The following is a 27735-nucleotide window of genomic DNA, read 5'->3' on the forward strand; positions in this document are numbered from 1 at the left end:
GAATATTTCACAATATTTAATCCATTCTGTTGTCTTGAAAGAAAAATCGATAATCTTAAAGTCATTCCACATTATATGGTTGTTTTTATTTTGCTATTTATTCACCCTTTATATTGGAATATTGCCATTAACATGGTGAATAAGCTCACACATAGCGGAAAGACTAATTAAATTATTCACATATTGTGTCGCCACAAATGGTGAAAATGAAAAAAAAAAATATATATTCGTATGTAGGTATAAATGAAAATATTCGAAATGAAAACGTTGATAAAAAAAATCCGTACTTTTTCATTGTAACAGATTTTCGATCATTAACGCATCATTTCTGTATCTGTTTTATTCAAATGTCCCGAGTGGCAGGGGCATACTGCTTCATTCAAAATCGCTCGGTGTGTGTGTGCGCGCGAATGTGAGTGAATATTTCAATAATGGTACAGTTATTGTAGGGTTTCTCGTCAGTGAATGAAAATAATGATGTACGTAATGTTAAAATGGTGATAAACGGCAAATTACTTGCATGGAGTAAGATTTAAAAGCGAAACCCAGTAGGAAAAAATATATATAGGGAATTAAATGGGATTTGGTAGGCCTTACAGTACATTTAATATCCTACATACAGTATGAGATAAAGAAGCTGCAACAAAGTCAAATGCCATAATTTTTAATTTTTTTTTTAAATATTATTGAATGAAAGCAAACAAGAAAAAACATTAAGTTCGGCCGGGCCAAACTTTTAATACCCTCCACCTTAGGGTAAAATAAACATTAGAAGAAATGTGGCAAAAACCATTCAAATGCTGAATATCGGGAGGAACCGTTATATGGGAGCTATACCAAATCGTGGACCTATACATACAGTGTTTCGCCACACGAACTAGGACCCATTATGACCAACAAATACCAATTTTCAGACAAATCCGTGAAAAATGTGGCTAAAATCATCAAATTACCGCATATTGGGCGGTACCGTTATATGGGGGCTATACCAAATCATGGACCTATAATTACAATGTTTCGCCACACGAACTAGGACCCATTATGACCCACAAATACCATTTTTTAGAAAAATCAGTGAAAAAATGTGGCAAAAACCATCAAAATACCGAATATTGGGAGGTACCGTTATATCGGGGCTATACCAAATCATGGACCCATACATGCAATGTTTCGCCACCGGAGCTGGAACCCATTATGACCAACAAATACCAATTTTCAGACAAATCCGTGAAAAATGTGGCTAAAATCATCAAATTACCGAATATCGGGAGGTACCGTTATATGGGTGCTATACCAAATCATGGACCTATAATTACAATGTTTCGCCACACGAACTAGGACCCATTATGACTCACAAATACCATTTTTTAGACAAATCAGTGAAAAAATGTGACAAAAACCATCAAAATACCGAATATCGGGAGGTACCTTTATATGAGGGCTATACCACAACGTCGACCTATACATGCAATGTTTTGCCACACGCTCAGGGACTCGTTATGACCTACAAATACTAATTTTCAGACAAATCTGCAAATTGCTCTGCTAAATCTTGGCGCTCTGCGTCAAATAATGTGGGCTGTATCGTGATTTCAACAGACAGACGGACATCGTTAAATCGGCTTAGCATTTTATGCTGATTATGAATATATATACTTTATGGGGTCTAAGACGAATATTTAAGGATGTTACAAACGGAATGACAAAGTTAATAGGATATATTAACTTTCCAAGGTGGAGGATATAAAAATGTCGGAAACAGGATCAAATTTTAGATTTTTAGTGCCAACCTTGCTTTCCAAAATACTCCAGACACAATAGTCCAACGGATTGGTATCCGGAGATTTTGGTGGCCATTGTGCGCTGGAAATGAAGTGAGGAACCTCAGTTTGTAACCATTCTTGGGTGGCGCGTGCTAAGTGCGATGGTACTTAGTACTGTTGGAATGTCCAAGGTCGGCGGCCAAAATGTTCGCGTGCCCAAGACTTTCTTTCTGTTGCGGTGTAAGTTCTTGCACTTTTTGGAATTTCAATGGCTTTACACCGAGCTCATTTTTCAATATTTGTCGAATGTAATATTGCGATATGTTCAGCTCACGAGCCATTTTTCGGCCACTACGACGCGGGTTTCGATCAAGTCGCTTCTTTACCTTTCGTACCATTTCTGCTGATGTTGCTGCTTTCTTCCATACACTTCCTTGACGTCGGACTCACGGTAACGAGCGATGGTACGAGACACAAAAGATTTATTTACATTTAAATGCTGGAGTGCTCTAACGATAGCCACTTTTGGTTTCCCAGCCAAATATAAAGAAATCACACTGTCACGCTTAAATTTCATCAAGAATAATTTTTTTTCTGGAAAATTCTCACTGGAATACTTTTAAGGTCTGTCGGACGAGTGGCTTAGAAATGATAGCAGTCTGAAGTTGATTGCAGTTTTTATACCCTCCACCATGGGTAGGAGGGTATATTAACTTTGTCATTCCGTTTGTAACACCTCTAAATATTCGTCGTAGACGAATTCTAAGACGATTTAGCGATGTCCGTCTGTCTGTCTGTCCGTCTGTCTGTCTGTTGAAATCACAATAGAGCCCACATTATTTGACGTAGACCTTTGAAATTTGGCACAAGTGTGTGTATTGTCCCTAGGATGGTTGGTATTGAAAATGAGATATATCGGTCCACGTTCTGGTATAGTCCCCATATAACGGTACCTCCCGATATTCGGTATTTTGATGATTTATGCCACATTTTTTCACGGATTTATCTGAAAATTGGTATTTGTAGGTCATGACGGGTCCCTGAGCGTGTGGCAAAACATTGCATGTATAGGTCCACGTTTTGGTATAGCCCCCATATAACGGTACCTACCGATATTCGGTATTTTGATGATTTATGCCACATTTTTTCACGGATTTGTCTGAAAATTGGTATTTGTAGGTCACAACGGGTCCCTGAGCGTGTGGCAAAACATTGCATGTATAGGTCCACGTTCTGGTATAGTCCCCATATAACGGTACCTCCCGATATTCGGTATTTTGATGATTTATGCCACATTTTTTCACTGATTTGTGTAAAAGTTGGTATTTGTGGGTCATAATGGGTCCTAGTTCGTGTGGCGAAACATTGTAATTATAGGTGCACGTGTTGGTGTAGCCCCTATATAACGGTACCTCCCGATATTCGGCATTTTAATGTTTTTTGCCACATTTCTTCTAATGTTCTTTTACCCTAGGGTGGAGGGTATTAAAAGTTTGGCCCGGCCGAACTTAATGTTTTTTTACTTGTTTCATCTCACTTACATGATATGTTCTAAAATTAGCTACATCTGGCAATTCCTCGGTATACTTGCATCAAGGATACCGTACAGTATGCATTCAAAAATAGAAATTGAGTGTTGTGGCGCACATTTTATAAAGAAGAATTCTTAAAAAAACCAGCCCGTCATGCTAGAACAGGCAGTCTTAAACCTACATACTGCATTCTTCAAAAATTCCACTGAGACAATTTTTTTCACACACGTTTTAATCTTTGGCTAGCCAGTTAAGGATAGATAGTCAGTGTGACTCCTTTTCGGATCGATCTAGACGTTCACCCGCTTAACATTTTAAGTTAAGTGGATCAGCGAAAGCATTAAGGATCAATAAAGTGTGAAGTTGTCTTATGCTCGTTGTGAGGGGCATTAATATACCGATCAAAATAAGTTTTTGATTCGTTATACTATATTTTCGACGTAATTTCTCATTGGGTATTGCAGTTTGCCCTTGCAAAATGAAACCCCCAACGCATAGGTCTTGCGGAGACAATATTTACATTTTTGTTTTGTTTTACCGATGATTACCTTTTAATATCAAAAAATTCCCCGGAAGATTGCAATAACAAGAAAACAAACAATTTCTGGCATACACACACACATACACGCACACATTAATATGGCCATATGTAAGTACAATTTGGCCAATTGGCAACATATTGTTTGTGACGAGTGGCTATCTTGCGCTTTCATCATTTTTGCCACCTTTATCCACCATTCTCAATCAGTTTTTAAGTTTTGCTCTTTAGTCAAGGCTGGTGCTGGTGGGTATGGTATTTGTGTTACATGTTAAGCATTGTCGTCCGAGTCCGACGACCACATATTGCCATACTTCCGTAATGATCCATTGCACTGAAGCGAATGGGGCGAATTGATGTTTGCTCATCCACATGTGTCCGTTCCAGCAACGAGTATGTAAATGATGAGAGACAATTCGAGGCCATAATTGAATGTGGTTGTAGGGCACCGTGGAGTATTGTGTTGATGTGTGCGAATTTGTATGTGTGTGTATGTGCGAAATTGTATGTGTGTGTACTTAGGGTTGCTTCATGGTAGGCTTTGCCGTACGTCATTTTGTTGGTTTCTTTTTTTTGTTTTTGTTTCGAACAGCGACATATGTCATTAAATTAATTTGTCAAAATGTAAGAGGAACATTTATTATAAACATTTTTCAGCCTTCTGTGTATTTCGTGGTCGGAAAGATCATTCATCCATCAAAAGTTGATGCAATATATTATTAACAAATATTTTTTGAATAATAAAGTCGGTAAATATTAAATCTGGTAATAAAGTATTCTTTCCGTAAATATACGATGGAGAATTTTATGCACATATGTATATACATATATATTAATATTAAATGTTTATTTTTTTTACAAAACACATGTTTCGGATCGTTTCTGGACCTCAAGTCCTTATAGATTTGATGGAAATATTTAGAAAGTACAAATTTAAAATACAAATAATTGGCAAAATCAGATGGAAAATGTGACAAAAAAATCAATAAATAAATAATTTGTAAAACCATGATTCTTTATGTAATCCAAAGCTCTTATCGAATTGCGAAGCTCTATATTAAAACTGGCGATATATTGCTCAAAATGTCGAGGTCTCTTAGTGTTTTAGTGTTTTTATTCTTCAAAACGAATACTATCATATCAACACCTCGGATCAAATGTTGTCCAGTGTAATTTTTAAAAAAAACGGCAGCGAATTTGGTAAGTTTTAAATTCACACATATACTAAAACTGATGTTGTTTATAAAACAAACTAGTAGGTTCCAATGTTATATTTGTTACATCAGTTCAGTTTAGTACTAAAATTTGTCCATTTTTTTTTTTTTTTTTTGACAAACGGAGACATCCCTTCACCCAATTCAAAATTTAGTAACATTTAGAGAAAAAACAATCTCCATATCTCTGCCTTATATACCATCAGTGACTTTAATATCAAATTTCAAATTTAGTACCATTGGTACTTTTCGTACAAATATGGGAAGCATTTCAAAAACAACCTCCATATCTCAATTTCAGACACCAAGACAGACCTTAATATCAAATTCGAGCATTCCGTCTTGCTGTGTTGTTGTGGTTTATATAAAATATAGAATATAACCCAATGGTCACCCAAAATGCAAGAATTCTTCCCTGTCCTTAACTCTCTTCTCAGGCATGTCGATTGCCTTCAATTTTGTGATCGGAAATTGGTTTGTTTTTGTTTCATTTGAACCCCTAAATATATTGCGGTCATCCTTGAAAACAATGGCTCTTCTGAGCCTCACCCTACCCTTGTGACAATTTTCGTAAGGATCGGGTGATAATTGCAATCTGTATATAATAACCCCAACCCGTGTTGTAAAGTGAAAAAATTATAAAATGTATATTATAAGTCAAATTGAAAAAATCGCATGCGATAAAAAATTTGAAAAAATGTCACAAAATACTACAAAATCTAAAATAAATTAATGGCACATTTCTATGCGATTTTTTTTAGATTTTATTCTTTTATGTTAAGAGGGCATTCTGAATTGACAGAATTTGTTAAAATCGGTACAGCCATTCTTGAGATATAAGCATTCTAACTAACATCGCCTTTCTTTGTATATACACATTGTATATATTTCGCTATATTTAACCGATATATTTACTATCGAAATCTACGTAACGGTCAGAATTGACCTGTTCGTCTATTTGTAATTTCGCCGGGATTAAAAATATTCGCGGTTTAATGAAAAATTTGTCTTTTATTTAACACAAATGCTATGGTCTGTTTCACCCACTAAATATTACCCGATGACCATAAAAATTGGAAGGCTTCTTCTCCCTAAGCTCTAGCCCTATGCTAACTTCCGCTACCATTGATCTATAATTGCAACCTCTAGAGCAACTGCAAAATCAAGAATTTTTTCAGTTTTTGGTCCATTTCAACCCCTAAATATTATGCGATCATTTCCAAAAGAAACAGGGTTCTATTCTGACCGTAGCCCCACCTCCAATCTAAATTTCGTGAAGATCGGGCCATAATGGCGACCTGTATAGTGATTACAAATTAACATGTACAGACGGACGGACATACATAGCTAGATCGACTTAGCTCGGCGAGATAGGAAGATCCATATATACTTTCCTATGTGGGAAACCAATATTTCGTGGTGTTACATAATTTTTGGTCCAATCAAACTTATAATACCCCCAACGCATATTGTTGTAGGGTATAAAAATGTAAAAATTATGGCGTTTGACTTTGTTGCAGTTTTTTTCATCTCACCCTGTATGTAGCACACATCTCCAAAACCACCTCTTTAACACAAGTTCACTATCAATCATCCCTTCACCCTAAAGCAAACTGTTTCAAATTTACAACCGTTTAGTACGGTTCGCACTTTTGAATATTTCCTATATACACATTACCTTGATTTTCATACCAAATTTCAAGTTTTCAGTGATTTAGTGACACATTTTAGAATTCCAATACAATGTTTTAAATTTTTAGTACATATTAGTACTTTTGGTACCCTGTTAGTACTTTTGTCAATTGTGCGCTTCACAATGAAGAAGTGAAATTGCTTAATGATCGAGTATCAACGCCCAGACATACATAGTTTTTGTATAAATATTCGGTCGATTTCAGGCATTTCAATGAGATTCGGAAAGTATGGAAATAAATTGAAAAGGTTGAATTTAATGTGTGAACAGAACTTTCTGAAATTTTCAGGTAAAAAGACAGCATCGTCCGAATTTAACATATTCTATATTTATGTTTGAAATTACAGAGAATTAATTTATATTTAAAAACACACATATATATAAAAAACCATTGGGTTCACCTAGTACATCTAAATAAAATGAACTAATACAATATTATATATTTCCATCAAAACAAAAAATATATATATTTAAATCAAAGAAAGCACTTTCGTGTGACATGTGCAAATGAGCGAACTGATTATATATTTAAGCAATCCAAACACCATGTTGTACCTTATATCCATGGTATCTGATATGGAATGATATGTTTGAAAAAAAAATATTCTTTTCAGTTTAGATCTGAACTGTTAAGATAATTATTTAATATTATTAGAAAAAAATTCTGTTAAAAATGTGTAAAGATTAATTAACTACAATTTCAGTACTTAATTTCCATTGAAAGATTAAAAAGCTTTACAAAATATAACTTCCAAAAAAATCTACAAAACTTTGTGCATTGCTCAGTCTGGATATGGCACTGCAACACACATAATCTAAATACAAAAATAAATCAAATAATACTCATATTAATTTCCTGAATGTAAGTAAATACCAAAATGAAACTAAATTTAGAAACCAAAAATTTAATATCCTTAATCTAGCTTTGCTACACACTAACAAAGTCGGCTGTGTATGTGTGGAAGTAAGCTTACTTCATACGCTTCCTTCCATATCTCCTACATCAGTTCGTTCAGTTTCATTAAACACCACAAAACCACTTTGCACATCGTTGACAACATAATGTCATTCAGTCACCGAATGCAACCTCTTGATGTAGTTAGTTAAAGCCCTGTGAAAAAAATCCATCCGTGCTTTTTGTCAGCATTCGACCTCAGTTTTGCCAGAAGCAGCAGTTTTCAATATCAATTTTAATTATTGTAATTAACATGTTCTACAAACGCCATTACATACATCCAAGCACACATTCCAAACATATGAAGCTGGTGGTAGACACAGCAGCAGTAGAAGCATAAATATGTATATATGCGTATTTGTGTGAGTGTGCAATAGTATTGCCGAAAAAAAGCCACCTACCTTACCTAACCGCACTTAAGCGAATCAAAAAAAAAAAAAAAATAAATAAATAAATAAAATAAACGGAGAAACTTTTACTTTTTCCACGAGCCAGCCTTTCGTCGCCGTTGTCATAGCCGCCGTAGTCATCGCCATCATCAGCGTTAGTTTGCCAGTGTTTCTGGTAAATGCAGATGTTGCATTTACTTTAACCGCATCGTAACCGAAATTAATCTTTGTAAAGACAAAGACAAAATGACAACATTCCGTTGAAACGCATTTGTTTTTTTGGTAATGTATTAAAATCTCACGCATTGTGAGAAAGTTATGTGAACGCATATGTAACAGAAATGCCGGCAATGTAATTCCATAACACCCTACCTTAATTGCAAACGACTAAAAAAGTTCGAAAATTTTGTAATGATTTTAAAACAAAAATTAAACAAGTAAGCAAAGACTGTAGTCGTGCGGGGCCGACCATGTGATACCCTACAACACTACCATATGTTAGAAGCCCTTATATGCAAATCGATTTTTGAAGATTTCTCTTTTGAAATTATGTCACGGAAATTATGTCACAGTTAGTTGTTGTGGTCCATTTTCCATCCAAAATGCTTGAATCCTTCCCTGTCCTAAACTCTCTTCTCAAGCGTGTCGATTGGCTTCAATTGTGTGATCAAGAAAATTTTTTCTGTATTTGGTTCATTTGAACCCCTCAATATTTTGCAATCATCTCCAAAAGCAAGAGTCCCCTCTGTATCTCTAAATTAAGACTCATCTATAAGATTTGCTTGTCCACGATATTTGGCTATATTCGTCAACGAAATCAGCATAAAAAAGCCAAAAGTTCGGCTTTTGTGTATTTCGGATATCGCTTGTAAGTAGTGCTGGTATTTTTCACACAAAAGTAGTGATCCATTCTACACGCTGTCCTAAACTCTAATTTCATGCGAGATTTCGTGTACATTGTTTTCTATTTGTGACCTTTATAACGGCTGCAAAATCAGGAACATATTTAGTTGTTAGTCCATTTCAACCCCCAAATATATTGCGGACATCTTTAAAACCAATAGGCCTATCCCTTCTGAGCCATACCCAACCGGTGTTGTAATGTGAAAAAATATTACAAAATATACACTTCAATATTTTAGGTCACATTGAAAAAATCACATGCGATAAAAAATATGAAAAAATAAAAATATGTCACAAAATACGAAAAAATCTATATTAACATCATTATTGACATGTTTTATGCGTTTTTTTTAGATTTTATTCTTTTATGCCAAGAGGGCATTCTGAATTGACAAAATTTGTCAAAATCGCTGCAGCCATTCTTAAGATATAAACATTCTAGCTAACATCCCCTTCCTTTGTATATATACATTGTATATATTTCGCTATATATATCCGATATATTTATTATCGGCATCGACGTAACGGTCAGAATTGACCTGTTCGTCTATTTTTGATTTCGTCGGGATTATAAATATTCGCGGTTTAATGGGAAATTTGAATTTTATTTAACACAAATGTAATGGTATATTTCACCCACTAAATATTACTCGATGACCATCAAAATTGGATGACTTCTAGCCACCCCTAAGCTCTAGCCCCATGCTAACTTCCGCTTTGATTGGTCCATTATTGCGACCTGTAGAGCAATTGCAAAATCGGGAAATTTTTCAGTTTTTGGTCCATTTCAAACACTAAATATTATGCGATTATCTCCAAAAGAAATAGGGTTCTATTCTGACCTTAACCCCACCTCCATTTTCAATTTCGTGAGGATCGGACCATAATTGCGACCTGTAGAGTGATTACAAATTAACATGGACAGACGGACGGACGGACATACATAGCTAGATCTACTCAGCTCGGCGAGATAGGAAGATCCATATATACTTTCCTATGTGGGAAATCAATATTTCGAGGTGTTACATAATTTTTGGCCCAATCAAACTTATAATACCCCCAACACATAGTGTTGTAGGGTATAATGAACCGACGGGAAATAAGATAGCGTAGTATAACAAAGAAGACACTAAAAATGGGAATGCTTTTTGCTCGAAGAAGATTTCTTAGAATTCAGAAGGTATTTCACACATAAGCAAAAGTTGACGATCTTCTATGTATAAATGGGACAGTGAGGAAATTTAGAGAGTTTAGAGTTTTCTATGTAAAAAGAGTTCATCAAAGTCTTCTATGCGTATCATAGAAATGTATTCTATGTATAGACAAGCTTTATAATGTAATCTATGTATGCTATACAGATCTTCAATGTAGAAAGGACCTTTGAAATGTATTTTATGTATAGAGTTCAGTCTATGCATATTGGTCACTTGTGAGATATTTTATATGATAGATGACATATACAAGCTGTTATGTGTATTCAAAAACTTTAGAAGGTATTTACGTATTGAGGACCTTTATAGGGTCCTAAATGTGTATTGAGCCTTTTTGCGTTTTCAATATATTTTAAATCTATAGAAAATCTTCTATTTGTAAAAGACACACAAAAGAATTTAATAATTGTTAATATTTGTGTAGGACCTCCAGAAGGTAAGTTGACCTATGACAAGGTCCGACACAATATTTTCGAATCTTATCATTTGTTTATACCCTCTACCATAATAGAGAAGGCATTCGATTGCCGAACTATAGCCAAGTGTTTTGTATAATGTGCTCACACCCTTCAATTTATCGTAGATCGGGTGGCACCTATAACAAAATTTGGACCTATTTCTATTTTGATCCACCATGGAATGGATGGCATATTAAATTTGTTATACTGTTTGTAACCCCACTAAACATTCATCGGAGACTTATATACATACATGCATGATCAGCATATAATTCAATTTAACCATGTCCGTCTCTCTGACTGTCAGTCCGTCTACTGAAATAAAGATACAGTCAATTTATTTGATGTAAACGCAATAGTTTTATTATATCCAGAATGGATTAAAGTATATCGGTCCACGTTTTTCCAATATGCGGTATTTTCTGATTTTAGCCATAATTTTACTTTGAGTGGTTCTACCTCAGCTGGCAGAACATTTTCTATATAGGTTCACGTTTTCATGTAGCTCCATAATAGAGGATACCTTTGGATATTCGGTATTTTGATGATTTTAGCCAAATTTTTCCGCGGAGTTGTTTCAAATTTGATATTTTGACTTTTAAATGAGTTCTACCTCCGATGGCAGACAATTTTATATATAAGTTCACATTTTTCAATATAGTCCATTAAACGTTAATCCGTACTTCGATCATCTTAGACAGAAACGTTCATACCGTAAAACTCTATGTTATCGGGGTATTATAAGTTTGATTGGGTCAATCAATTTGTAAGACCTCGAAATATTACAGCAAGACATAAGATTTTGTATATATTTTATATTTGCCTATCTCGATGAGCTGATTCGATCTTGCTATATGTGTCCGTCTATCCTTGCTATCTCGATGAGCTGATTCGATCTTGCTATATGTGTCCGACTATCCTTGCTAATTTGTAATCACACCACAGTTCGCAATTATGGCCCGAAATTTGGTATGGAATATGGTTAGCGGTAAGGTCAGAATATAAGCCTGTTGTTGGGAGAGACAATCGCGAAATATTTAGGAATTCAAATGGACCAAAAACAGAAAAAATCAGCTTTTACAGTTACAATCATAAACCAATTCACGCGGAATTTTGCATAGGGTAAGAGTGAGGCAATAGATATAATAACGGGACATAATATGTTATATATGGAACTATCTCGCCGAGCTGAGTCGATCTATCTTTGTGTGTCCGTTTGTCCATGCTAATTTGTAATCACGCTACAATTCGCAATTATGACCCGATTCACACGAAATGTGGTATGAAATTTGCGGTAAGGTCAGAATAGAAGCTTGTTGTTGGGGGAGATAATCGCAAAATATTTAGGGGCTCAAATAGACCATAAACAGAAAAAATTCCTTATTTGCAGTTACTCTAGATGTCACAATTATAGACCAATCCACTCGGAATTTTGCATAAGGTAATAGGGGCTGAAATAGGCCATAACTTGTACACAAAGAAGGAAAATTTCCAATAATCCGCAAAAAGAATCCAAAAAATCGCATAAAAATATGCTAAAAAATTTTTTTGAATATTGTTCTCTCATATTTTGTGATGTTCTTTATTTTTGTCATATTTTTATCGCATGAGATTTTTTCAACTTGACTTGAACTGTACATTTTGTAATAGTTTTTTTTTACCTCAGAACACTATGTGGTGGGGGTATTATATTCAGATCGCAATTACCAGCCGACCCTTACGGAATTCTGCTTGGGGTGGGGTTAGGATCAGTTGTGGAAGATATTTTTGAATATTATTATATTTATGGTTTAAAATGGACCAAAAACCTCGAAATTGTCTAGGTTTTGCAGTGCCCTACAGTTATCAACTAATGACTAGTAGACATGCAATTTTTAGGTGAGAGTTTAGGACAGCGCTGAAGTCTAGCATTTTGGATGATGATCGGATAATGTTTAGCTGTTGAAATGGATCATAATTTTGAAAAAATACCAAACTAACGAAATCGCAAATATCTGAAAGACGAACCTCTGAGCTTTACATTGATGCTGATTTCGTTGACAAATATAGTCAAATATCGGATATTTAGGTAATCATATACAGGAATCCAAATTTTCAAATATGGTTTCAAATACTCATTAACACGAAATTGGGCGTAATGACCTCGTGGTTCCGGTCAAAAGCCAAGATAAAACTTTTGCAAGACTATGTGAAACTTTTTCAAGAATGAAATGAAAATAGAGTGTTCAACATGCAATGAAAATGATTTTTGAATATAAAATTTCTTTTCGGAAGAGCGAACTATGTATTTGACGCATTAGGAACATCTGTTTGTCAAATACTGATGCTTTTATAGAAATCGTATGCTTTTTGAAAATATTGGTTCCAGATATATGATGATAATTCGAAAAGAGGTGCAATTAGGTTCAACATTTGCTGTTATGTGTGATAGAAAAGGGATCTGCAGAAACTTTAACTTTTAGAGGTCGCATTTATGGTTCGATGTTGATGTTAAAATGTTGCATCGTTCATTTGTTTGTTTTCCAAGGATAATCCTTCCAAATTTGGAAATTGCAATTTTAATTTTACTGTGCACCAAATGAGTAATATTAGCCAAAATAGTGTGGATTTTGGCAAATACGATCCTATTTAGACTAAAAGACTTATATAGTTCTCATGAATGTGCATCGTCTGATTTGATATTTAAGTCTTCTCAAAGACGTAAAATGCATGATATTTCCCTACAGAGCCCTCATACAACATAATTAAGTAAAAATCCATCAATCAAGAAATGGCTTTCAAATGTCGGTTCCGTTCGATGTCAATAACGATCATATTTTGTATGATTTACATAACATAATATAAATGTTTAGGGTATTATAATGTCGGTCCGCCCGACTTTGGTCCTTCTTTTACTTTTAAGTATACCTGTACCCAAAATAATTCCAATTGTTACAGGGTACCGCTTTAGAATAAAGGATTGCCAACAAGCGAAGGTATATGTCCATGGCCAATAACGATGGCAAAATTTTAACTTTTTTTTAAAACTACTTTATAAATTTGTTTTGTTTTCTTCTTTATTTAAAGGAAAAACATTGCCAAAAATAACAACAACAACACAAGCAAATAATTCAATTAACATTTAATTTCAATTTAATTTTCCTTAATGTCTTCACACTGTCACACCATATGCGCACCTACTACCATGTGGCTGACTGGCACGCAGGCTGGCTAGCAGAATATCTGGTATGCGACCGACAAGAATTCTTGTTTGACTAAATGACAGACTTGCCGTTAAACTCTGAAAACATCATCTGCTGGTGTCTGCCGCCGCTGCTGCTTTTATGTGGTGAAACATTACTAACGGGTTACGGCAAAAAGTCAGCACAGATACGGCAAAATTAAATATTAACTTGAGAGCGAAGAAAAAAAAAAAAAAAAACAAACAGCCACGGGCAGAATATGGAAAAATTAAAATACAGAAGAATTTCTGTGGTTAAGTGAAATGAGTTTTTTGTTTTTATTTTCAAATGTAATTTCATTTATTATGTGTTTCATTCTTTTGAAAAGCACGTGTGGTTTTTGTGCAACTTTACTTATTTTACAAAGACAAATTTCAGACACAAATATCAAGATTGTAAATAACATTTTGAGATATGCATGTGTGAATGTAGTACGCACATATGTATGTATGTTATCAAACCTACGCAAAAGTTTCGACATGGTTTTCTTATTAAGGTGTTTGTTTTCTCCAAAGAGTGGGTTCTCTGACAATCCTGGAACTATGTGCCAAATGATGAGTGCCACTTCCAATGTGGTAACAAAAGTTTTTACTGTGTTGGTATTTAGATTTAATGAACTGAGAATGATAAATACAAAACTTTGAATAGCTGCAAGGAATTAATTTCATCTTTCTATATCTATATCTATTTTAACATAAGTAATTTTAGCAAAGTAAGAAGCAACTATTTTATCTTGGAGAAATCATGAAGCAGAGTGAATAGAAAGCGCTTGCGTGAGTTTAAGCTAATAAAGTGGATGTTGCGTATTAAGTTCCATTGGTCGAAAATTGTGTACCCACAACCATTTTGCACAAAACAAAAACATTTTTACATGTAACATTGTACACAAGGAGAACTTCTACAGGCAGTCTGAAACGGGAAAACAAAAAACTAGGACCCGGGGCAAGACAAAAGTTTACCTATCCCAGGAAAAAATCACATTAATATATAATGAATTTATTGATTTTTCCACATAGGCCTGAATTCAGTCCAACAGCAAGTACTTCAAATTTTGTGAACATCGGTTAAGATATGCTTATATTGGCGTTTGAAAGCCTTACGTAATACGTAGTCAACCACAATGATATCTGGTACCAGATATCAGACAACACTCAGAAATACCTTTGCCCAATTTTTATTGAGGTCAGATTTAGATATCGCTTCCATATAAGTCTAACTTCAAGTTCACGGTGATTGTGCACCCAATATATATTAGCACATTCAACTTAATTTTCAAAATAAACTTTACCGCAAAGAAAAGTAGTGTAGGGTATCACATTTTCTGTCCCACACGCCTACAGGCTTTGCTTATTTTTATACCCTCCACCAAAAAAAGTTTGGAGGGTATATTAAGTTCGTCATTCCGTTTGTAACTCATCGAAATAGTCATTTTAGACCCAACAAAGTGTATATATTCTTGATCAGCGTAAAATTCTAAGACGATTTAGCCCTGTCCGTCCGTCTGTCCGTCTGTTGTAATCACGTTAGAGTCTAAACGAATTAAGATAGGAAGCTAAAATTTTGCACAGATCTCTCTTTTGTCTGCAGGCAGGCAGTTCGAAGATGGGCTATATCGGTCCACGATATCGTATAGCCCCCATATAACGGTACCCCCGATATTCGGTATTTTGATGATGTTAGCCACATTTTTCAATGGAATTGTCTTAAAATCGACACAAGTAATTCCTTGTGGGTACTTTATACCTCGGCAGAGAATTATTGATATAGGTCCACAATATCGTATAGCCTCCATATAACGGTACCCCCCGCTATTCGGCATTTTGATGATTTTAGCCACATTTTTCAACGGAATTGTCTGAAAATCCACACAACAAGTTCCTTGTGAGTACTTTATACCTCGGCAGAGAATTATCTATATAGGTCCACAATATCGTATAGCCCCCATATAACGGTACCACCGATATTTGGTATTTTGATGATTTTATCCACATTTTTCAATGGAATTATCTGAAATTCCACAAAAGGAGTCCCTTTTGGGCATTTTACCCCCTTGAAAAAGATATAACTGTACCCCCCGATATTCGGCATTTTGATGATTTTAGCCAGATTTTTCAACGGAATTGTCTGAAAATCCACACAACGAGTTCCTTGTGAGTACTTTATACCTCGGCAGAGAATTATCTATATAGGTCCACGATATCGTATAGCCCCCATATAACGGTACCCCCGATATTTGGTATTTTGATGATTTTACCCACATTTTTGAACGGAATTGTCTTAAAATCCACAAAAGGAGTCCCTTGGGGGCATTTTACTCCCTCAAAAAGATTTGTCTATATAGGTCCACAATAGCGTATATCCCCCATATATCGGCACCTTCCGATATTAGGTATTTTAAAGATTTTAACAGAATTTTCAATGGATTTTTTTTTTTTTTTTTGAATATTTTCTAAATCGTTCCAAATGGTGGAGGATATTCAAAGTTCGGCCAGGCCGAACTTACTGCTTTTTTACTTGTTATTTATTTTTTTTTTTGTTTATTTGCAGATGCTGGTGTTGAAATTCGAATTAGTGACCTTATGTTTTGTGGTCGAATGTTCTATGCCGTTGTTACTCATTTTGAAAGAAGAATTAAAAAAGCGACAATGGGCAAACCCGTTATTTATAGATTTTATGTATTTATTGGGTAAGTGGATCTATACGAATAAGATCATTAGAGAAACTGAATAGATGATGTCAAAATAAATTAACGCGGTCACACCAAACTTAAAGGATTATTACTTTTTTAAAAGTGCTAAAAAGTCACTAGAAAATAGAATATCTCATTGCAAAAGTTTCAAAATCGGGAAAAACTCGAGAAATATTTTTCAATGTAATCGAATTTCAATATAATATTACATTCTATTGACAAACTTCGTAAGGACCTCTAAACAGTAGCTATAAATAAGCAGCGAACAAGTTGAAGATTTTTTTTCATTGTTCAATGTTTCTTTTTTTTTGTAGATTTTTTTTCAAATTTACTTATCATATTGAATTCAATCGTTTTTATACCCTACAAAACTATGTGTTGGGGGTATTATAAGTTTGATTGGGCCAAACATTATGTAACACCTCGAAATATTGATTTCCCACATAGGAAAGTATATATGGATCTTCTATCTCACCGAGCTGAGTCGAACTAGCTATGTATGTGCGTTCGTAATGTGTAATTTGTAATCACTCTACAGGTCGCAATTATGGCTCGATCTTCACTAAATTTAGAATGGAGGTTGGGCTCGGGATAGAATATTCTTTTGGAGATGATCACATAATATTTAGGGGTTGAAATGGACCAAAAACTGAAAAATGTCCTGATTTTGCTGTTGCTCTACAGGTCGCAATTATACACCAATCGAAGCGGAATATATCATGGGGCTAGAGCTTAGGGTTAGGCAGAAGCCTTCCAATTTTGATGGCCATCGGGTAATATTTGGGTGAAATAGATCATAACATTATGTTAAATTAAAGTCAAAATTTCCATTAAAGCGCTAATATTTTTAATCCCGGCGAAATCACAAACCGGTCAATTCTGACCGATACTTAGATGCTGATAGTATCCTTTATATACAAAGGAAGGGGATGTTAGCTAGAATGCTTATATTTTGATTTTGACAAATTTTGTCAATTCGGAATGCCCTTTTTGCATAAAATCTAAAAAAATTACAAAAAAAGATGCGCAATAATGATATTAATATAGAATTTGTACTGTTTTGTGACATTTTTTATTTTTTTTTCATATTTTTTATCGCATCTATGACGTACAGGGTTGCCCATATTCGACGGACCCATCTGGCAACGCCATAACTTTTGACAGAGATGTCGACCAAGGCGATCGGCCGAGAATATCGCTGCCGTACGAGCCAGTGTTGAGAGGTCCCCAAGAACATCCCAAAAACGCCGTTCTCAGCAGTTGGGCATGGCTCTGTCCACTTTACAATGGATTATTCGCATTGATTTGAATTTGTTCCCGTTCAATTGACGCAAAAAATGTTGCCTGCGGACAAGCCTCGTCGATTGGAATGGGCCCAAAGAGTCATCGGAATGGCCGAAGATGACGAGCAATTTTCGAACAAAATTATCATGTCCGATGAAGCCCATTTCACATTGAATGGAACCGTAAATAAGCAAAATTGCCGTTTTTACGCCACTGAAAATCCTCAGGAGATTCAAGCAGTGCCTCTTCATGACGAACAAGTCACAGTTTGGTGCGGCGTTAGTGCGAAAACGGTCATTGGGCCGTTTTTCTTCCAAAATGCTGTTACCATCAATCAGGAGCGTTATCGCGACATGATGACCAATTTTGTGATGCCAATTATTCGTCGAAAGCGTATGAGGCAGTTCTGGTTTCAACAAGACGGCGCTCCACCGCACACAAGTCGCATAACAATCGATTTTCTGAAGAATTTGTTTCCGGGCCGTTTGATGTCGAAAAGTGGTGGTTTGGACTGGCCAGCGCCTTCGCCCGATTTGACGCCGCCTGACTTCTTCTTGTGGGGATATTTGAAGTCAAAGGTTTACGTTAACAAGCCAAGGACCGTAGAAGAGCTCAAGGACAACATTCGTGAAGAAATAGCCGCTATTTCGGCCGAAATGTTGGCAAAAACGATGGAAAATGCAGCAAAAAGGGCACAATACGTCATCAACGCCAGAGGCGGCCATTTGAGAGATATCATATTCAAAAATTGTTTACATCAAATCTCCTTGGAAGAAATGATTAACATTGCCAACCGCCAAATTTTTATTTTTTTCTTTGATTTTTCAAAAAAAAAAAAAAAAAAACATGGGTCCGTCGAATATGGGCAACCCTGTATAATATATTTTTTTTGTAATATTCTTTCATCTTACAACACAGGTTGGGTTATTATATACAAATTGTAGTTGTCGTCCGATCCTCACGAACATTTTTACAAGGGTAGGGTTCAGGGCTCAGATGGACTAGGCCTATTGTTTTCAAAGATGTCCGCAATATATTTAGGGGTTGAAATGGACCAACAACTAAAACTGTTCCTGATTTGCAGCCCTTATAGAGGTCACAAATAGAAACCAGAGGATACGAAATCTCGCATGAAGTTAGAGTTAAGGACATCTGGTAGAATGGACCACTACTTTTTTGTGAAAAGATACCAACATTACTTACAGGCGATATCCGAAATACACAAAAGGTCATATAGATGAGTCTAAATTTGGAGATATATAGGGGAGTCTTGCTTTTGGAGATGATCGCAAAATATTTAGGGGTTCAAATTGACCAAAAACAGAAAAAATGTCCTGTTCACACAATTGAAGCCAATCGACACGCCTGAGAAGTGAGTAAAGGGCAGGGAAGAATTCTAAAATTTCCGTCAAATCTAGTGAAAAAATAATTCAGAATTGGATATGCCTCCCCTATATTAGTTCCCTCTGAAACCAAACCAAACTCCTCTAAAGCCAAATGTTGAAAGATGGTATGATCTATTTCAAATAAATTCTTTTGTTACGGGAGCTTTTCTAAATATGCATTGTGGTGTAGGGTATTATATAGTCGGCCTTGTCCGACTTTTGACTTTTCCTTTCTGTTTTTTTCATTTTTTAAGGAAAGTGTACAAGTAAGTCTTATTCTAGATCAAAGTTCATTGTGAATCTCTGAGTAAAAGAAATGTGTATACTTAATATTTACCATATTCTCAATATCTCTCAAGTTAAAAACAATCTTGTTTATTTCTAAAAACTTAGGCGGAATTTTTAGTTACTTTCAAGTGTTAACTTGAAAAATGTCCCTGGAAAAATCTAAAAAGTGTTCTTTACTTATATATATAATATGTTAAAATCTGGCTATTAGGTTTATTAAGGACACAATCACATATGAAATAAGAATCTTTACAAGAGTATAAAAGGCCGCTTCCACACACATGCATATCGATTTTACCAATTCCTCTCCCTCTGCTATTCAATAATAAATTATCAATTCATGGTTATTCAAAGTACATTTATTAAAAAAAAAAACACATTTATCCATTGCTGCTTACCTTTCGTTGGAGTGGAAAATTATTAAAAGCTTTAACGTTCCTTCTTTTGCGATTACTTCCGTTTCATAGAATTCACAATGACCTTTAGAGCAATTTTGTTGAAATCAATTCATTTTTGTACACAGAAAAAATATCCATGTAAATATTAATCAGACTTCTTCCTTCTGTTCTGTGCGGAACATGGAAAATCGAAGAAACAATTTTTTTTTCAATTCAAGATTCCAACGGAATGAATGAAAGCAGGGCCAAAAGTACCAGTACATTGAAACATTTGCAAATGTTTATACTTTGTAGTCTTAGCTAAAATGCACAAACTCATCTATTGGTGGAAAATGGTGGTGGTCAAAGTGGATGACGGCGATTCGCTCAAGGAAGTAGAAAGTAGAAAAATAAAATAAAATGAAATTCTTTCTCCTTTCTGATGTTGCCTTTATGCTTGAATGAAAATGTAATTTTCTTAAGCACATAATTTTACATAATTTGAAGAAACCGCAGTTTCCTTTAATTTACTGGTTGATGCACTTAGGCAAATTTATGCAAATTCCAAAAATACTATTTTCTCTGCCAGTCTTCAAGTTGTTATATTAAGCAACAACCTTTTTTCCTAGACACACTTTGTGCTGTAGGAATTTTTCAATAGACACCAAAAGGCAATAGGGAAAACGTATGTAAATGTGCAGCGCAAATAGCGGCAAAAAGGTGTTGAACAGTGGGCCAAGTGGATATTCTGATTTAGAACAATAACAGAGTAAAATAGATGCGGAACGAAGAAGTATCAAAAAATTCTGAATTAAATTGAGAATGAGAAATTAAAAGTATTTTAACAGAAATAAAATAAATAGTTATTTTTTTAAAGTAGAGAAGAGCTATAATAATTCTTATTCTTTGACCGGAGTGAATTTAATAAATATAATAAAAATAATCTCTTTAATAATAATATTACGAAATATGTGTTTGGTTTAAAATCATAAACATAACTTTAGGCCCTAAAGTTTAGGGGCTGATAGCACTTCCCAGATAAGAGCTGAAAGCAAAGTCCCTTAGAAGAGTTGAAAACTGTTTTGAAAAGGTGCTGAAAGCTCTTCCCATGGAAGAGATAAAAGCATTTATTATAGGAGACCTGAGAAGGGAATTGTTGAAAGCACTTCTAAGAGAAGTGGTGAAAGCGCTTCTTTTAGAAGAGGTCATAAAAGAGCTGGGAACAAAGTCTCTTAGAGGAGTTGAATGTTCATTTCGAAGAGGATCTGAAAGGTTCTCCCATAGAAGATTCAAAAGCTTTTCTCATAAAAGAATTGAGAAGAGAAAAGTTAAAAGCAAATCGAAAGAAGAGCTGAAGGCACTTCTCGAAGAAGACCGGAAAACACTTCTCCGAAGAACATTCTTTAATGACTGACTTTGAAATAAGGGAATTCAAAGGAATTCGTTTATTTATGACAACGGTAAGAACACAATCATTTTAGATATAAATTTAAAACCAGCAATATTTTTGTGGCATCCTGATATTTTTTTACGCATACACAGGAATCTCTTATAGCTTTATGCTTATAAAACAACATCTATTTTCATAACATTTTGACTGTTTGAATTTTTCACTTGCTAGCTCGCTAGCTAGCTATCGACGATAGTGCCAGGTGCTCTTCGTTTGCTTGCTCTGTTCAAAGAAGAAAAAAATCACAAGACACGAAATACCTTCGAAAGAGATTCTGGTAAATATGCAATATTGTTGGCAGTCCAAAGAACGTGAAATAGGATGGCGGCAAACATAGAACCTCTTAAAGAATGTTGATGTGGCATGATGTTGTACTACAGGATGGTTACAAAAGGATTATGCAAATGAATTAATATCCATTCATGTTCATTTTATGCAACAAACACACATCTTAGACATGGTATAACAAGGAAAGAATGGCGTGAAAAGATGTCATTGCTTTGGAATGGAGACAAAGACTACGACAAGAAGAAAAACAATTAAAATAATTTGGAGTATTTGGAAATTATTCATCTAAAAGATGTTATTTGGTAGTGAATTTCATTTACAGCGCTCTTTTATATGCAAGGGAGAGACAAAATCTGGAAAGTCCAATGTGTCATTACATTAAGCATTCAAAATTATAAAGACGCCGATTCAGCGAAATTGGCGACACTAATTAAAGGTTGTAACAGCAGGTGAAAAGGTTTAAAGAGGTAATGGGCCTATATTGTCCATTTCGCATCGGAACTAAGTCTGATATAAGAATTACGTGAAGTGACTCACTTTACATTAGATATGATTTTGCAGCCGTTATAAAGTTAACAAATGGAATCCAAACGAAATCTCGCATGAAGTTAGAGTTTAGGACAGCGGGTAGAATGGACCACTATTTTTGTGTGTAAAAACACCAACATTACTTACAGGCGATATCCGAAATACACAAAAGGTGAACTTCAAGCAAATCATATAGATGAGTTTAAATTTTGTGAAATTTTGAGAGGGGCCTCTTGCTTTTGGAGTTGATCGCAAAATATTTAGGGGTTAAATGAACCAAAAACAGAAGATATTTCCTGCTCACACAATGGAAGAGAGTTAAAAACAGGGAAGAATTCTAGCATTTTGGATAACCATTGGTATATGTAGCTGTAAAATTGACCACAACAACTAACAGCACGATGGTGTGCGTAAATATTGGGCAAATGTCCCTGGTCAAAACGCTAAGGGTAATATCTGGACAGTGCTCCATCCAGCCCCGCACGACTATAGCCTTTGCTTACTTATTTTTACATAAAAGTTATGGGCTATTTTACACGCTAAATAGCATATCAGCGAAATAGGAAGATTCATATATACTTTCCGATGTGAGAAACAAATATTTCGAGGTGTTACATAATTTTTGGCCCAATCAAACTGTTAATACCCCCAACACATAGTGTTGTAGGATATAAATATTCACATTTTGTTGGGGTCTTTTTTTGCAATTTTTTAGAATAGAAGCCTATTGGTTGTAGAGCAAAATATTCAGGGGTTGAAATATATAGATTTGGATGGTTTTGCAGTTGTTCCAGAAGCTATGGAAATTGTAGTGTTATTGAGTATTAAATGGTCGGCTGCCCAACTTAGCCTTTGATTACTTGTTTTATATTAAAGTTCCGCTCTATGTTACGCGCTAAATATTGTACGATGAACAAACAAAAGGTAGGCTTCTGTCCCCAGCCCTAAACTCTAGTCCTATGCAAAATTCCGTATCGATTGGCCTGTAATAGTGACCCCTAGAGCAACTGCAAATTAAGCAGTTTTGGTCACTTTCAGGTTTCAATTTTAATCCCTAACAATAATGTAAGACATAAAAATTTACAATTCACAATTGTTACTGTAAGTTTCCTTAAATATTTTCTTTACAAATCGAGGATTTTTGCATTAAAAGGTTTTTGGTTGGTTATTATGCATTCTCTGTACTACTTAAAATTGTGAATTGTGATATGCCATGATATGGTGACTATATGAAATAATTTACTTATTTTAAACTTTTTTGGTGAATATGGAATCTACACCCTATTCGTTTGAAAATTGTAGCTAACACATTAACAAAGAAAAAAAAAATACACAAAGAATATAAATGACGTAGCTTATTTTCAGTACCAAAAATCCTCGACTATAGAAATATTTGTGTCAAATTTTAGAGCTTTATAAAAAATAATGTGGGCCCTGCTTATACTTTAACAGCCTGACAGCCAGACTTAAATTCCATAACCGACTTAAAATTTTAAACTAATGACGTGTTTCAATGTATTCTGGAAGAGACAATTTTCCTTAACGTTGTGCTCTTATATCCAAAGAAATTAAACCACGAAACATGTATCGGGTAGTTAAGGCAGAAAGATAGTTAAGGATATATAGTTTAATTGCGACTTCATTAAAATTGCCTACTCCGCAACGTAGTTAGTTGCACACATAGCGAAAAAACTATGAATTCTGGGCTCCCACATTAAAAATAATATGCCTCTCTCCAGTGGCTGGAGAGTCCAAATAACGGTCTAGAATCTGTCATTTTATATTCTCTCTGCAATTAAATAATTTACAAATGTTGTGCATCCTTAGACCATTAGCAAACCTCTGTTTTGACATTTATTTGTATTTCCTGCAACATTTTAAATAGCGTTTGTCATACTCAGGACTTATGTAAATTCTTCATATTGTTGTTAGTTGTCATAAAAACAAAAAATTATAAAATAACAACAAGAAACCAACAACAACAAGAACCCATTGACAACATGAAAACAAAAACTCGAATTTAACATAAAATGTAAGTATCAATGTGGCCTCAAATGAGTCATTTGGTGAAACATGACTTTTTTTTCCATTCTAACCACAAAGACATGACAAAACATGTCCACATGCACCCTTGCAACAACAAACAATCACTACAATCTGACACACTACTCTGTTACATATGTATTCCTACCTACAACATATAACACTTAATATGCCAATGTCTACTCCCACAAGTGAAACCCTCTGCATGGAACGAAAGAGGGAGACCGAGAGAGAGAGCGTGATATAACCGAGACCAGTGCGTCAAGCTTAGGGTTTGTGATAATTCAACTCATTAGTAGAAACTACGATACTAATATAAATGTTATAATGCACACAGGACTAACTATATATCGACATCAAATGGGTTTATAAAGATCCTCACATTAAATGTCTTTATATGGTAGGCAGCCATACATGGGCATGTTGTATGTGTCTGTGACTGCGTCCTTAAGATGATGTGTGCATGTGTGTCTTCAAAGATGTAAGTTGTTTGCCTGAATTTCTTACATGTTACGATAAGAACATAAGAAATACACATGCATGTATGTATAAGGAAATGAATGAAAAATGAAAAAGCAAATAACACAACTTTATGGCCAGGAAAAAAGGATATGCACATTAATGATACGTGGGGTGTTGTAGTAGTTAAATTACGGAACCCACGTCTTTTAGAAATGTACAGGTGAAAGGATATGCACATTAATGATACGTGGGGTGTTGTAGTAGTTAAATTACGGAACCCACGTCTTTTAGTTTTAATTTCACATTAATGTTTGGTCTGTTATAAAATGAAACTAGCATGGGGTCAACGTTACACATCATTGCACCAGTTATTAATTAAATTTCTCCCGGGGACAGCGAGAGATACATTAACTTTATAAGCTAATTAGAAATTTTAATAAGTTTTTGTGATCAGACGAGGCTTGTTCTTTCTGGCTGAAGTGGTGTGCCCCCTGCTTAACTCATTTAATTCACGAATAAATAAACGTTATTTGTATGAAAACACCAAAATTGGAATTAAGTCTAACTATTTTGAAATATTTATTTTAATTTTGCAACTAACTCTATTATTTAATGGGTGGGAGTACTAGATTCTACACTTCGTTCGTACCTCATCAATATGTTGTCGTATGATATTTGTAATGCAAAATAACAAATTTTTTAAACAATTTAGCCGAAAAGTGTTACTGAAATCATTAAAATGCGGAATATCGTTGGGTACAGAAAATGTGGGCATTTGTAGAGAATTTTTTATCAACGAAGATAACACCTATTGTAAACTCCAAATACAAACTTTAAATCCATCCAATCCATTGAACATTGCTCCTAAATTCATCAAAATACTGAAAATGCAGGGTGAGATGAAAAAACTGCAACTAAATTCAGACTGCTGTCATTTTTAAGCCACTCGTCCGACAGCTGTTAAAGTTATTCCAGTGACAGCTCATTATATTGTTTACCATCGTACAAAAGCAAAAGTTGAAAAAGGTATTGGTGATGGAATCCAAGCGTGATAGTGTGATTCCTTTTTATTTGGCTGGGAAACTACAAGAGCACTCTAGCATTTCAATCTGAATAAAGCTTTTATGTCTCGTACCATCGCTCGTTACCGCGATACGGGTAGCGTAGCCCGACGTCAAGGAAGTGGGCGGAAGAAAATAGCAACATCAGTAGAAATGGTTCGATAAGAAGCGGCTTGATCGAAATTTATTTATGAATTTATTCGAATTGGTCACCTTTGGCATACCCTACACATAGACCATCTTGTGGTGTAGGGTATAATCACATTACAATCTGTTTAAATATTTTTAAGCAGAGAAATGTATATAAAAGGAGAATGGTCTCAGTAGAAATCATATATTCTTTTAGAGGTAATCGAATGTTCAATTTCAAAATAACCGACAGTTGCCAATTGGACGGAATTGATATTTAGCTGGAAATAAGCACGCATAATTATATTTAATCGTAAACTATGCGAGAGTTGTGCTTCAAACCATTTTACAATCGAACATTAAATAGTGTTAGACAGCAAACAAAAAAACTTTCGCTTCCTGTATTTGATAGATATCTAAAGTTCGTCCAAACAGTTGGAGTTACATCCATATTTTTTATATCGGTCTTAATTTCTTTGTTTTAACTTCTAATTTAATAGAGATGTTCATAATGGGAACATATTTTTCTGGAGAAAATATCCAGTACAGGTCCAATATTTTTATAGACTCTTTTAACGGTTATCCGCTTAATATTCTTAAATTGCTATTTGAATTTCAGAAATTATGCATCAACATAAATATGCACCCCTCGCGTCTCTGTACTATTTTCTATTTGTTCCTTTATTCAAAACATTAAAAAACATTAAAAAATTCGACCCAGTCTAACTTAATGCCTTTTAAATTTTAAATATCTTATGTAACACCTCGAAATATCGGTTTCCCACATAGGAAAGTATTTATAAAGTTTCCTATCACGCAGCTTAGGGCTGGGCAGAAGTCTTCCAATTTTGAAGCGAACTATAACATTTCTTTTAAATAAAAGTCAAATTTTCTATTATACCGCGAATATTTTCCAAATAGACGAACGGGTCAATTCTGACTGTTACGTAGATGCTGATAGTAAATATATCGGATATGTATTGCGAAATATATACAATGTGTATATACAAAAGAAGGGGATGTTAGCTAGAATGCTTATATCCCAAAAATGGCTGGACCGATTTTGACAAATTTTGTCAATTCAGAATGCCGTCTTAGCATAAAAGGATAAATTAAAAAAAAAACGCATAAAAAGATGCCAATAATTATGTTAATATAGATTTTTGTAGTATTTTGTGACATATCAGTAGTCGGCACTATTAGGATTTTCTATTTTTCAATCTTTAAACATTCTGAGTGAAATCTTTAAATTACAAAAAATAAAGTTGTTCAGATTCCAAATTTTGTTTACTTTTCGAAATTATAAACAACAATTGAATTTATTTAATTAAATTGGCAAAATTTGCAATTTTACTAAAATAGTAGTTTTTTTTCCAATTTTCCAATGCTCGATATGTCTATACGCCAGTAGTCGGCCTATGGTATTTCAGTAAAAAATATTATTTTGTATATTTTTTTTATTTCAAACTAGCTGGCCCTGTCCGCGTTGCCGGCCCGTAGTTTCAGTCTTTAATGCAACTTTTGTATAGCATAATATTTCACAAATCTGGCTCATAAAGGTGAACAAATTTTAACATAAATATTGATCCGACTAAATAGAAATATGGAAGGAGGGCAAAATAATTTCTGAATAATCAAAGTTAATTACGCTTTTACACCCATTACCATAGCACCTCAGATTGCGCTTTAGAGTCCCTAAGAAGTCTATGTTCTTGTTCATAGTAAAATTCAATGACGAATCAACAATGCCCATGTTGTTGTCCGCCAGTCGGTAAAACTCACTATAGATCAGCGGCCCTGGGGATTGTACCAAAATTTTTACATATGTTGACATTTTTCTGTAAGATGGTTCTCTATTCACAAAGTAGCCTAAA

This window comes from Musca domestica, unplaced genomic scaffold (assembly GCF_030504385.1).
Source record: "Musca domestica strain aabys unplaced genomic scaffold, Musca_domestica.polishedcontigs.V.1.1 1, whole genome shotgun sequence".
In the NCBI taxonomy this organism is placed as follows: domain Eukaryota; kingdom Metazoa; phylum Arthropoda; class Insecta; order Diptera; family Muscidae; genus Musca; species Musca domestica.